Here is a 13,842-nt window from a genome sequence, read left to right on the forward strand (position 1 = left end):
CAGTACTACCACAGAAGAAAAACAGCAGTACAACCTGATAACCTTCTTTGTCAGAACAAACTGGGTATCAACACTACAAATGAGTCACATACAGTATATACACACATACAGAACAGTCCTGCTGAATGTCTTGCTCTCTTTCGTCCTGCTGTGCCTCTCCTGTCTGCTGGGAACCCATTTTCTTTATTCACATGAACAGTGTATAAAACCTAACTGCACCTACACTTGTACTGTAATTGTCTGTAGATCTTAGTGCTAATATTTACTACTTACTCTTTTAGCACCAAAAAAATGCCTGATGTCTGGCCCTTTTCTTTTCCTCATGTTTGGCCTACTGTCTCTGTGAATAAACTCAAACAGGGTACTCAGATGAAACTATGACTATCTTAAAAATAATACAAAAGGAATGTAAGTAAAAACAATAGAAAACATCCATGTACTAGGCTATTTTGCCTAGGCTAGCCTACTACCTGGCTCTTTTTATGTTGCCCCCAGTCCCCAGAGGTTCTGATTGTAATTTTACATAGGCTTAGCTAGGCCTACATCAGAACTTCTTGTGCCTAATCACACACACAGGATGGGCCTATGTGCCAAATGAATTTCAGAAGGGCACAATTTATTCATGATAAAATGAGAATGGAAACATATGGAGTTCTTCTCCTTTGAAATGAGAATCGTTTCTATACCACACTGTAATAAGCTTGATTTAAATAGAGACTTAGCTTATCTTGCTAACTAACGTTGGTAATTAACGTTAACGTCCGTCCACTGTAGCCTACTGGCCTCAGTGGGTAAGTAATTCAATGTATAAAGATGTGACATGAGCTGAAAGAATAAATGACTTTAATAAATGAAAGTTGTAAAATAACACATTTTCAACAGGCTAAAAGTTGGTTAGCAACTAACATTACCAATGCACGTCTTCTGCTGCAAACCAGACTGTATAAATTGCTGCAAACCCATGGACTGTATCTGATGAATCAACTGAATACGGTGTGGACTAGAAGCTATTGCTTCTGGCGCAGGGCTTTTCAAAGTGTGGGGCGCGTCTCCCCTGGGGGCGCCAGAGTTCTTCGGGGGGGCGCAACGTGAGGAAAAATAAACCAGAATAAGTTACTATTGCGGACATTTAGCGAACTTCAGCTAGCCTTTGCCAGAGACAAAATGGATCGATTTTTAGTACCTAAAGCTACAGTGAGTGAGGAGACAGAGTCTGGGCCAAGCAAAAAAAGAAGGAAGTATGACCACGATTATTTAAAGTTTGGCTTTTCATGGACTGGATCTGAAGATGCTCCACTGCCACAGTGTGTTGTCTGCCAATAAGTGCTAGCTAATGATGCTATGAGATGTTTAAAATGTGTAAAACAAGATGTTTAAAAAAAGCACAGATGTTTAAAATGTGTAAAAAAAAAAAAGAGGTTTTCAAAAAGCACAGATGTTTAAAATGTGTAAAAAAAGATGTTTTAATAAAGCTCATATGTTTTAAATGTGTAAAAAAAAGATGTTTTCAAAAAGCACATGTTTAAAATGTGTAAAAGAAAATGGAACATTAAGTATAGCAACAACAAAAATTGGAGGGGGGGGCGCTGTTGTTTATTTGCTCTCTGCGGGGGGGGCTGACTCTCCCACACTTTGAGAACCCCTGCTGTAGCGCGTTCTAGCACTGCGGTGACTAAAAATGGTACGGTGTCTGTCTGTCCACAATAGGGTGTCTGTCTGAAATCAATTTACATTAAAATGTTCCTACAATAAGAATGCCGAATGGGAGTTGGTTTGAATTATATATTTCCTTTTCACAATATCAAAAAAAATATCGGACCCCCCCCAAAACTTATATTTTTGTCTCTTTGGGGGGCACTGGGTCTTCATTGGGGGGTATAGTACCCCCCAGTACCCCCCGTAATTCAAACTATGGAGATACTATAATACCAGGTTGATGGGTGGAGCAGAAGGAGCAAACCCCAACTCCAGCTCTCTGGTCTAAAAATCTATTTAATAATAATATTTTTAGTTAAAGAATATATCAGATATTAAAGTGATAAAAGCAAACACTACACTTGATCTTAAACAAAAGGCCAAGAAGCAACAACTTGCTGTTGTCAATGGCTTCCAAATGTTAAAATCCAGAAAGGGAAACACAGCTAGACTCCGCCCCCAACAGCTGGATCCTTTTGAAGAGAGACATCACTTTGGGCATGTGTGTGTGGTTTCCATGCAAAAAGCTCGATATTTCTAACATTTGAACACCAAAAATTTTCAGCTCTACCAGAGCAAAGCCTGCAAAAATAAACTGAACTCATTAACATTCCTCTCCCCGGAAATCTGTAATCTCTAGATTGAGGCACTGCCTAAAAGCGGAGCTCCATCTGTTTCTGGGTTGTAGAATTTTCTTATATCATAGCCATACTCTTCTGTTTTATTTCTTTACCGTTATAGTTACTATACTGTTTCCTTATGTTGTACAAAACATACACAGAAAGAGAATAGCTCTGGCCTGATGAATAGAGTCAGGGCACTGATTTTATTTACAAATTCGATTTCACCATTGCTGAGACAAGAATACAAAAAAAAAACATATTGGAAAAATAATATCATCTCATCATCTCTAGCTGCTTTATCCTGTTCTACAGGGTCACAGGCAAGCTGGAGCCTATCCCAGCTGACTACGGGCGAAAGGTGGGGTACACTCTGGACAAGTCACAGGGCTGACACATAGACACAGACAACCATTCACACTCACGGTCAATTTAGAGTCACCAGTTAACCTAACCTGCATGTCTTTGGACTGTGGGGGAAACCGGAGCACTCAGAGGAACCCCACACGGACAACATGCAAACTCCACACAGAAAGGCCTTCGCCAGCCACGGGGCTCGAACCCAGACCTTCTTGCTGTGAGGTGCTAACCACTATACCACCGTGCCACCCCAAAGTAATATCATATTGAAAACAAAATATAATACAATGAATCCGCTGCCTGGTATGAAACCCCGGGATAAAACCCCAGTGGGATTAGAACCTCCTAGAAAGTCCAGCTATCAAAACCTCTCTCTCTCTCTCTGTGTGTGTGCACTTATAATGGAGATTATTACCCACTTGACACTGTGGATAACAGTGAAATAATCAAGACTGCATGATTGGGGGGTAACAGTGAAATGAGCGAGCACAGAGAATACATTTACCTCATTATTTACCTTATTATTTGCTCATTCTTTCATGTGAACTTTTGTTCATTTAATTAAAAACACGCTTGGAATCAGTACACCATCCTGAACATTAGTAAGCAGGACTTAACAGACCTCAGGATCAAGATTGAAGAACGCTTCTCCACTGGATACCACTAGCCGAACACTGCTTCTAGTCCGCTCGGCCAGACACCAAAGCAAGACGCATCGTTGACCACACCCAGGTCTTGTGCTGACCACGTGAGTTGGCAATGCACTTGGGTCACTGCTCAAATGCCTATGTGCAGTGATCAAAAGGAAACCGCCACCCAGTTTCAGGCCGAGAACACAGGGGCCCTGGCGAAACCAATCCACTGCCAGCCGGACCGATACGGGCAGCACTCGACAGGCCCCAAATTTCACACCACACGTAGCCAGCAGGATCCGAACCTGCGCAGGAAAACCCCAATGGATTTCAAATACATTGCCTTCACCACTCAGCCATGACTACTGGAGGCGTTGAAATTCAAGTGCAACAAAAAATTACTTCAAGCACTTTTTTTGCACAAAGGCACACAAGCCAAAGCCTCCATTTTCACACCAAGCACAGGCTGCAAGGCCTGTCAACAGCCTGCTGCAGCAAATGTCAGAAATGGGATTCAAACCCACACCCTCAGAGGGGACTACAACTTGAACACAGTACCTCAGACCTGTCGGCCACCCCGACTTGCCACTCCAAGCGCAAATCTGGCATAGAACATGCTGAGGTCTCATGTTGCTCTCACGTGTGGGCCATGCGCTTGGCTAACTATTGCAATACTCTGGGCAGTGCTTTTACAAGTTTGCAGAAAAGACAGACTTTTCTGCAAACATTTTATGATGGTGCTTTGGCTCAACCTGTCCAGGAGAGAAGCCCTTTCCGTTTAGGACAGATACCTGGATTTGGAACCGCTCCCTCTTTTGCCAGACAAGCTCGGGTAAAAGCCACCACAAACCAAGGCTTTGGCTGCCTTTCGGCAAACCAAATTTCAGATGGAGTCGGCAGCACATTCAAAGCAGCGTGGGAGACATTGAGTGGACATCAAGGACATCGCTTTAACCAGGTGGCCACCACTGCACACGGGGCCTCGTGACAGCATGGACAAATGTCAGGAGATGCTTTGCTGCACTTCGTTTCAAAACGCATACACTTCAGGGAGGCAAAATCCTCAGGTTGGATGTGAACGAGTCTACGACCTAGCGTACTTGATTCACTGGATGTACAACCGTCTAAGGGCAGCGCTGCTAAATAAAGCCAGCGCTGTAAAATGAAATCCTACAATGACCAGTTTTCACCCATCGTATGGCAAAGAGAATCTCAAACTTACTCATAAGCATGCTGAATTGCATAGGGAATCATCAAGGCATCCGTTTCAGTACCTTAAGATGCAAAACTGGATTTCAGCATGGTATCAGTACACCATCCTGAACATCAGTCAGCAGGACTTAACAGACCTCAGGATCAAGATAGAAGAATGCTTCTCCACTGGATACCGCTAGCCGAACACTGCTCCGTAGTCCGCTCGACCAGACACCAAAGCGAGACGCATTGTTGACCACATGCAGGTCTTGTGCTGACCACATGAGTTGGCGATGCACTTGGGTCACTGCTCAAATACCTATGTGCGGTGATCAAAAGAAGACCACCACCCTGTTTCACACCAAGAGCACAGGGGCCCTGGTGAAAACAATCCACCAGCAGCCAGATCAATACGGGTAGCACTTGACAGGCCTCAAACATCATGCCGTACATAACCAGCAGGATTCAAACTTTGTGCAGGGAAGCCCCAACAGATTTCAAGTCTATTGCCTTCACCACTCAGCCACGACTAACGGAGAGGCTAAGGGTCATGTGCAACAAAAAAAAACATTTGCAGCACTTACTTTCGCAAAGCCACGTCAGCCGAAGCCTCCGTTTTCACCCACATTCGCTGCTTGGGGCAAGCACGGGCCACGAGGCCGGTCAACAACCCACTGCAACAAATGTCAGATAAGGCCACTGCTTACGCCGCCCTGATGTGCCACGCCTAGCCTGAATCTGGCACAATGAGTGACTGACAATGGGCTTGCTGAAATAGCTCAGCAGGGAGAGCGTTAGACTGAAGATCTAAAGGTCCCTGGTTCAATCCCGGGTTTCAGCATTGAGGAGTGTGGTTTATATATATATATATATCAAAGGCTGTGTTTGTTTTTTTGCCTGGGCAATGTCAGTATATGCCAGTAATTTGGTGCTGAAAACAATTCTACAGCTACATTTTGGTTCCATGGTGTAATGGTTAGCACTCTGAACTTTGACTCCAGTAATGTGAGGTCAACTCTCAGTGGAAATTCTGAAGACTTTCTTTGCAGTATCTGAGCTAACATGCCCAGATTTTTTCAATTGCATGCTCCTTTTGGTCGATCACGAGTTCTACTCACGATCAGGTCATACCATCATAAAAATGGTACCTACTGCCGTCTGGCAAGGCACGTTGCAATACAGATGCGAGTTGGGAGACAAACTTTTGCAGTTCCCAGAGGACTAGCCCCCACTGTAACCTGAGCTATGTACCGTAATAGGCGAGAGGCCGAGGGCTATGGAGATTGGTGCTGCCCTTTGCGCCGCATGGTATGGGAAGGACTTTGATTTGCAGGTCAGCGGTGCTGCACAGGTGAGGTCATTTGCACCAATGCCTTCTTTTGTGTCCACACGGACTCTATACTATTATCTGCATTGGTGTGCGTTCTTTATCCGCGTGAGTGGAGCCCCATAGACATAGAGTGTGGATGGATAAAGAAACTCATCAAGTTGTTTTCTGATGGTTTCGGTCCCGTGCGTGCCTGCCACCATACCAGTGTTATAGAAATTACCAGTCATACACACCGCCTAGTGGCCAGTGTTAGTAATTACCAGTCATACACACCACCTCATGGCCTGTTAGTCTGGAGGATAAAAATGGCATTATAACCCCCCGCACATCTCATCTCATCTCATCTCATCTCATTATCTCTAGCCGCTTTATCCTGCTCTACAGGGTCGCAGGCAAGCTGGAGCCTATCCCAGCTGACTACGGGCGAAAGCCCCCCGTACATCTAGGGGTAAAAGCTGCCAACCATGTTTTTTAGTTAAAATGGTTCCTAAGAGACAGAAATATGTTGGTTGGCATCTTTGGAAATGCCTCTGACTATCCCTTGGCAGCCATTTTGAAACTGACTATTGGACAATCTTGAATACCTAAATGTATGGACTCCTGGAGCAATCTACACCATAAAAGTTGTGGTTAAACCTAAGTTTTTTGTTCAATAGATGTTCTGGTATCTACCAACAAGGATTTTATCTGGTGGCCCTCTTGGAATTCAATATGGCTGCCAGAAATGTAATAAAAACATGTAATTTTACCTTCCAGGAAGATACAAACATGATCTTAGTGTCAAAAATTATATGTCTTTGATGGTTAGAAATAATGTGGTTATATTAAATAACATCCACACATCATTAATGAAGCATTTCCAATATAAAATAATGCTAAATTCCAAATTAAATATATATATATATATATATATATATATATATCAGATTTGGTCCACCATTCATTTCAAGCATACTGAAAAAAAAAAAAAAAACAACTACAAATAGAATGTTTTAAAATATTTCAAAAGTCATGGAAAAGCAGAAAAATATAATAATTTAACAACTTTAAATAACCAAAATAACAAGTGCAAGCAGGTGGTGTAGTGGTTAGTGCTGTTGCCTCACAGCAAGAAGGTCCGGGTTCGAGCCCCATGGCTGGTGAGGGCCTCTCTGTGTGGAGTTTGCATGTTCTCCCTGTGTCTGTGTGGGTTTCCTCCGGGTGCTCTGGTTTCCCCCAAAGACATGCAGGTTAGGTTAACTGGTGACTAAATATATATGACTGGTGACTCTAAATTGACCGTAGGTGTGAATGGTTGTCTATGTGTCAGCCCTGTGATGACCTGGTGACTCGTCCAGGGTGTACCCTGCCTTTCGCCCATAGTCAGCTGGGATAGGCTCCAGCTTGCCTGCAACCCTGTAGAACAGGATAAAGCAGTGAGAGATAAGGAGATGAGACAAGTGTAAACCATAGTTCATAACTGCTTATAGGTTGACCATTGAAGCATTATGGGTATCAAAGAAATTTCACTCCAATACCTGCAATATATATTGTTTTTTATGAGTGTGCAACATATGTTACGTTGTCCAATCAGAGACCTGCTTTTATTCACTTAAAAATATGATACTTCAAACATTTTGGTTTGATTTTTCTTGGAAGAACTGGAAAAAGCAGCCAATAAGGTCACTTGTTCCAGAGGCAGCAATCTAGATGATCCTAGAAGGTGTGGCAGTGTACCGTATCTGAAAACAGAGAAAATCAGTGGCTTTATTCAACACGAAAGTAGTTTTCCTCTGCTAATTAAACATTGATGTGTTTTGTAACATGATGCATATTATTTATAAAATGGGAGACAAGGTACAGATGTGATATTGTACAAGACAGTACAAGACAGCCTTACAAGACAGTGTAAACTAAACAGATTGACAGTTTTTAACACAGTCTGGATGAAGACACCTTGGAGCTGGAACAAAGACAAGGACACGTGAATTTGGTGAAGACATATATTTTATATAAAGTAGTAGGTCTCTATAGGAATGGAGCTAACGGATCCAAAGCTACATTAAGTATGAGTTTTTGCACTCATTTCTAAGTCTCACATTTTTAAAAACTGTACACTGAGACACTACTATTTGTGTTGTGGATCCCTTGTTTTTTAGTCAGTCATGGAACCCTTATTCAGCTCCAAGAAGAGAAAAAGAGGAAGGGATATTGACTTCCAGAAGTGCTTCATATGTCAAAGAGACTGTGGAAGGAACAAAAATGACAAAACTTTACGTCAAGCAAGTGAATCAGGAATGATGACTTTAAAGACCAAAGCTGAAGAACACATAAGATATAAAGATGAGGAATATTTTGAGTTTTTTGAATATTTACAAAAGCACATGAATCTGGACCCCAATAGCATCAAGTGGCATAAAACATGCTATTCTCAATTCACAAATGCAACAGAAATAACAAGACTGAAAAAGCGGTTTGAAGCAACAAGGTCAAAACCAATGGTGAATGTAAATGGTCCGCCAACTGCATAAACAATTGTGACCCTGAGGATGAGTAGGGTATCTAAAGAAGAACATGCTCTTGGGTCAGTGATAATTAAGTGTTAACTGTATAAAATGTACATTACTGAAGCTGTTTAAAAGCATATATTAGTGTTATTAATCTTCAGCCCTGTTAATATTGAAGACATCCCAGATAGCAAGCTGACAATGAATAGATATTGATTTTCCATCTGAATCATCAGAATGGTCGACATTGAAATCTTGATGCGAAATAGATGTTGAATCACCATTGTTAAACCGATGTAACCCGACCTAAAATAAAGTTGACAGCAGTGATATTGAAACAACATTGATTCATAGTCGTCCTTATTATGATTGATGTATCATTGATATTTGGTTTACCGGGTGATAACAGTCATGTTGAAAAGTCATTGATTTTGTGTTGACCGGGAAATCACGTATGGTCGAAAAGCCATCGATATATAGTTGACCGGGAAAGATGATTGAAAAGTCATCGATCATTGTTGAACGGGACAGGGGACAGCGTGAGACAAAGACCGGCAGCGGCGCACAGGCACCCGTTCTCGGATCCGGGATCAATTACAGGTATGCAGCACTTTCAGCATTTAATCCTTACACATAGTTCAATGTATAGTTCACGCGATACATAGACTGCCACAGCGTGCTGTCACGGCCGATTTCCTCCGATCAACTCCGATCAGCAACGCAAGCTGTCAAGTAGGCTAGCCTGCTAGCAAGCTTGATGAACTGCAGGTTCTAGTTAGCTCAATGACTTCACTGGTGTCATAGCCCATGTTTACATTAGACCGTATCAGCGGATCATCAGATTAACGTTTTTAAAACGATTAGTGTGCACACAGCAACACCAATACATGATTTGCATGCACATAGCAATGCCAATACACGGATACGCTCGGCTCCGCAGGCATCCTGCGCTCCAAATCACTCCGCCCTGAACAGCGAGTGCCCTCTGGAGGGTGCGCACTCCGGCCCTGCGCAGCTCACACAGCGCGCGAGTGAAGTGCACAAGCCACGATTCGGGACTGAGCCGCTGTGTGTGTGATCCCAGCGCATATCACTTACTACAGCCTATTATTAGCAGCAGTAGTAGCTACAATGTGTAACTGAAAACTATGTTTTGTGTGTGTTTCAGATGCCCTCACTCAACAGCCTGGCATGAATGATCTGGTCTTCACCCAGGCTGTGCAGAAATGGCTACGATATGCGCCAGACAGAACTGGAGGTGTCGCTCGCGCCGAAAGACATGAAAATTAAATGAACTTAAAATAAAAATCTTGTTTTCTTAAAAAAAAGGCATGTGTTTCATATTTACTATTTTAGGCAATTAAAATGGAGATCCTGGCTGTAGATAAAGCAGGATATATGAGCCAGATATTTCTGGTAGGCTATCAATTGAAATAACATTGAAAGCGCATTGATTTTTAGTTATGTCGAAATTTCAATGTTGTTTCAATATCGACGCGAATTGAAATACAATTGAAGTTACGTGTGTCCATAGTTAATAAATCAACATCGTTTCAATGTTAGCGGAGGGTGCAAACTGATGTTAAATCAACATCGAAATCTGACGTTGATTCAATGGTTTAACGTCGACAATGCAATGTTGATTCTACATCGTTTCAATGTCAGCTTGCTATCTGGGATTGCTATGATGTTCACAATAATCATTTCATACTTTGCAGAAATAAATGTTCTTGTATGTTCCTTAATTCTTAATTGTTGTCTATACTGTTGATGTCACCAGTAAATTTATTAGCTGTTGAAACATGTGTTTAAACAACAAAATTCTTTATCTCTTTAAAAAATTAATTTCATAATATCGTTCTTCAGCAGCCATATTGGAATACTAACATGGCTGACATTTCATGAAAATGTAAAAAAAATGTACAATTTTGTCCTCTGTACAAGAAGGATTGTGCTTTGCAGCATATTAATTGTTCTTCATTGCTCCCAAGATCTTATTTTGTTAAATATCTATGGCAGTTTCCAAAATGGCTGCCAAAGCAGGGTCATAGGCATTTTCAAAGATGCCAACCACTCTATTTCTACTTGTTAGGACCCCTTCTGACTAAAAAAAACGGTTGGCAGCTTTTACCCCTAGATGTGCATGAAAGTGTTATGGAGTGCCCTATTGAGAAATAACCACCAGACTATGTGTTAGCGGAGCTCCGGCCCGCGTGAGGGGAGCCCCATAGGCATAGAGTGTGGATACATAAAGAAACCCATTGAGTTGTTTTCCGATGATTTCGGTCCTGTGTGTGCCTGCCACCACAGGAAACCCAACAACTAGTGGGGTGAGTAGTGAAGTGTGAAGTAGAGTAGTAGTCGGGACAGTACAGTAGTGAGTAACTTGTCGCAGTTGTCGCCTGATGTCACTGTGTGTCGTGTACTCACGTACCTGCCATCACAGGCAACCCAATGATGGCGGGAATCTCCATGCACGATGCGCACACGTCATGCCTGAATTTTTATTTTTAATTTTTTTAAATAATTCTCGATATAAAACAAAAGAGGCTGGCTATGACATAAGAAAATTCTACAACCCATAAACAGCTGGGAGCTCTGCTTTTAGGTAGTGCCTAAATCTATATATTAGTATTACCAAGACCAGCAGCTGTTTTTTTTCTCTCACTTTAATGAAATACTCCAGAAAATCTCTGTTATAAAATAAACAACCAAAAATATTTTGAATTGACTGTCCAATTACATTGCAGACTTTCAGTTTGAAATTGTGTGTATTTAGAGGAGGGTTTCTCTTTCTATCTGCCCAACCCCCTCCCTTTCTCGCTACACATGCGACTCCTGAGATACCATCCCAGATAGCAAAAGGGCGTTGATTCGACGGGGAATCATTGGCATGTTCTTCGACCATATGCCGTCGAATCATCGTGGATCACCGGCATTGATTCAACACCGCTTTGCTCATACGAGTTTGCGTTGAAACGACGTTGAAAAGTGGATGGTGGCCGACAGAGAATAGACCCCCTTTCACCCTTTATTTTCAGTGACCCCGTCTTGCCACCATCGCCTTCTGGCTCGATCCTTCAGGATAAATTCTATATACTGTATGTAAAATTTATATACGGAATTTATATATTTCTGTAAAGCTGCTTTGTGATGATGTCCACTGTTAAAAGCATTTTACAGGTAAAATTTAATTTAATTGTATTTTATTGTCATTCTTCTTCCCAGCATCCATTTTTATCTGTGCAAAAGGGGGCAAAGTGGTAGGGATGAGTGAAAGAAAATAAATAGATAGATAGACAGATAGATAGATACTGTAGATAATAACTTTGGTGTGTTAAAGTCTTTCTCCTTTCTACACAAAATGGCATAGTCCATTATCTTACTGTGGGCCAAGTACTAGGATCCTGCACCCCCCCCCCCAGAGATATAGACTTCTGTCATTATATAAATAACACTTTACACGATTATATAGGCTCAATCTGTTCTTCAGTCATACATACATACTACATTTATATTCACTGATCAGCCATAACATTAACACCACTGGCAGGTGAAGTGAATTACATTGATTATCTCGTTACAATGGCACCTGTCAAGAAGTGGGAAATATTAGGCAACAAGTGAACAGTCAGTTCTCGAAGCATTATTGCCAACTTAGTGACTTTTTTAAATAAAAAAAAAGCGACTAGCGACAAATCTTGTGACTTTTTGGACAAATCTTAGCTACTTTCGAAAGACGATATCTTTGTCTCCAGAGGATTAAAAGGTTTATTCACTACAGGGCAGATGAGGCCGAATCATCCCTGACTGAAAACGAAACATCCTTCTTGTGGTTGGTTTCCCAGGCAGACAGAGGCTGTGCACTGTGGGAGAGAAAAAATAAGGAAAACACCTTGTCTCTTCAAACTTTCTCTGAGTAATCATTTTATATGCAAATATAGTGACTATCACTGCACAGTTGTTTTCTTTAAAATTATGTGCATGGTGATTTTGTCAGATGACACTGAGGTTATAAAATAGGAATTTTCTCAATGCAGAGCAGCAGCGTGAAAATGGCTTGGATGTGACTGCTGGTGAACATGTTGTTTTAATAGGCCACGTTTTAGTCACTGTTTCATACTCATCCCATTGCCTGATAACAGAAACAGAAAAAAAATGTAAATGAGAAGAGCTTTATTGGGAATTAGGCTGCATTAAAATCATGTCTGTCCCCAGCTATAAGGTCACTGAGGTCTGGACCTCAGTAATTTTTTTTTAGAACTAAAAAAAAAATAAAAAAAAGTTTAAATATAAAGACAACTGGATAAAAAGCAAACTTCTCTGATAAGATGACTGCATGTTGTCCAAACACATCTTCTCATCAGCCATCATCATGTGGCCCCCCTTGAAGTCATTTTTTGTTGATTTTATCAACTGTGCATTGATGGAGACTTGAGTGCAAAGTGTTTTGCGGAAATTGCACACCAAAGACACCTTCAGGTCCTCAGTAATCTCACTGATCTTCAAACTGTCCAAATGGGGCCATTCTCACCAGCAGAAAGTGGTCTTCAGGTGATGAGAAATCATGAGCAGCACTTGCTCACCTTCTGGTGTCAGTGTTCTCAATATCCCCTCTTTTGTCTGGATTACCTTTCTCCATTCAAAATGTCCCTTGCAGGCCCAAGTGAGGATTGAACTCACGACCTCTGGTTTACGAGACCAGCGCTCTTACCACTGAGCTATGGAGCCCTGCCGTCCACAGCAGCTGAAGATTGGGGCCACAGCAGAACCTTGAAGCCCCTGCCAATCCTCAAAACAGCCCACAGAAACTGCTGCAACGTCACTCACAACTTTTGTTCCTAGCTGCAGTTAGCTTCTGTTTACTACAACCCCGATTCCAAAAAAGTTGGGACAAAGTACAAATTGTAAATAAAAACAGAATGCAATGATGTGGAAGTTTCAAAATTCCATATTTTATTCAGTATAGAACATAGATGACATATCAAATGTTTAAACTGAGAAAATGTATAATTTAAAGAGAAAAAATAGGTGATTTTAAATTTCATTTAAATTGCAGTTAGCTTCTGTTTACTATTTGCCTCGCAAAAAATGGACACACGTTTTAAATAATGTGGTGCATCAAACATAGAGTGGGCTGTGGGTTGTACATTCTGGCTACTTTCTCATCTGAGCTAACAAAAACACTGGACAGGCCAAGCCCTCAAGAGACATGGTTATAAGCACCATGAGTGACTTCACTGATCTTCAGGCTCTTCATGTGGGGCCATCCTTAGCAGCGGCCAGTGGTTTTCAGGTGATGAGAACTCCAACCAAAAAAAGCTGACCAGTGTTTTGGTTCTTTAAAAAAAAAAAAAGTAATTTTCTCAACCTCATGCTTTTTCCATGCATATCTCACAGACTTCTTGTCTCAAGTTTCCTAGTGCTACATAGTCCAAAATTATAATTGTGTAACCAGGAACTTATGAATATGTGCAGCATGATAAGAATCCTTTAGAGTTGTAGCTGCAGTCTTTTTGTTGAAA

At 41.5% G+C, this 13,842-nt stretch overlaps 4 non-coding genes across 4 annotated transcripts; 1 reads left to right on the forward strand and 3 right to left on the reverse strand.

Moving 5' to 3' along the window:
• Positions 1-1,894: 1,894 nt before the first annotated feature.
• On the reverse strand, positions 1,895-2,087 carry LOC132897828 (U2 spliceosomal RNA). The gene has a single exon (XR_009656389.1). It is a non-coding gene; the product is annotated as a U2 spliceosomal RNA (small nuclear RNA).
• Positions 2,088-3,591: 1,504 nt separating this feature from the next.
• On the reverse strand, positions 3,592-3,673 carry trnas-uga (transfer RNA serine (anticodon UGA)). The gene has a single exon. It is a non-coding gene; the product is annotated as a tRNA-Ser (tRNA).
• A 1,596-nt stretch (positions 3,674-5,269) lies between these two features.
• Positions 5,270-5,342, forward strand: trnaf-gaa (transfer RNA phenylalanine (anticodon GAA)). The gene has a single exon. It is a non-coding gene; the product is annotated as a tRNA-Phe (tRNA).
• Positions 5,343-12,975: 7,633 nt separating this feature from the next.
• On the reverse strand, positions 12,976-13,048 carry trnat-cgu (transfer RNA threonine (anticodon CGU)). The gene has a single exon. It is a non-coding gene; the product is annotated as a tRNA-Thr (tRNA).
• Positions 13,049-13,842: the final 794 nt, after the last annotated feature.

This window comes from Neoarius graeffei, chromosome 1 (genome assembly GCF_027579695.1).
Source record: "Neoarius graeffei isolate fNeoGra1 chromosome 1, fNeoGra1.pri, whole genome shotgun sequence".
NCBI classification, from domain to species: Eukaryota; Metazoa; Chordata; class Actinopteri; order Siluriformes; family Ariidae; genus Neoarius; species Neoarius graeffei.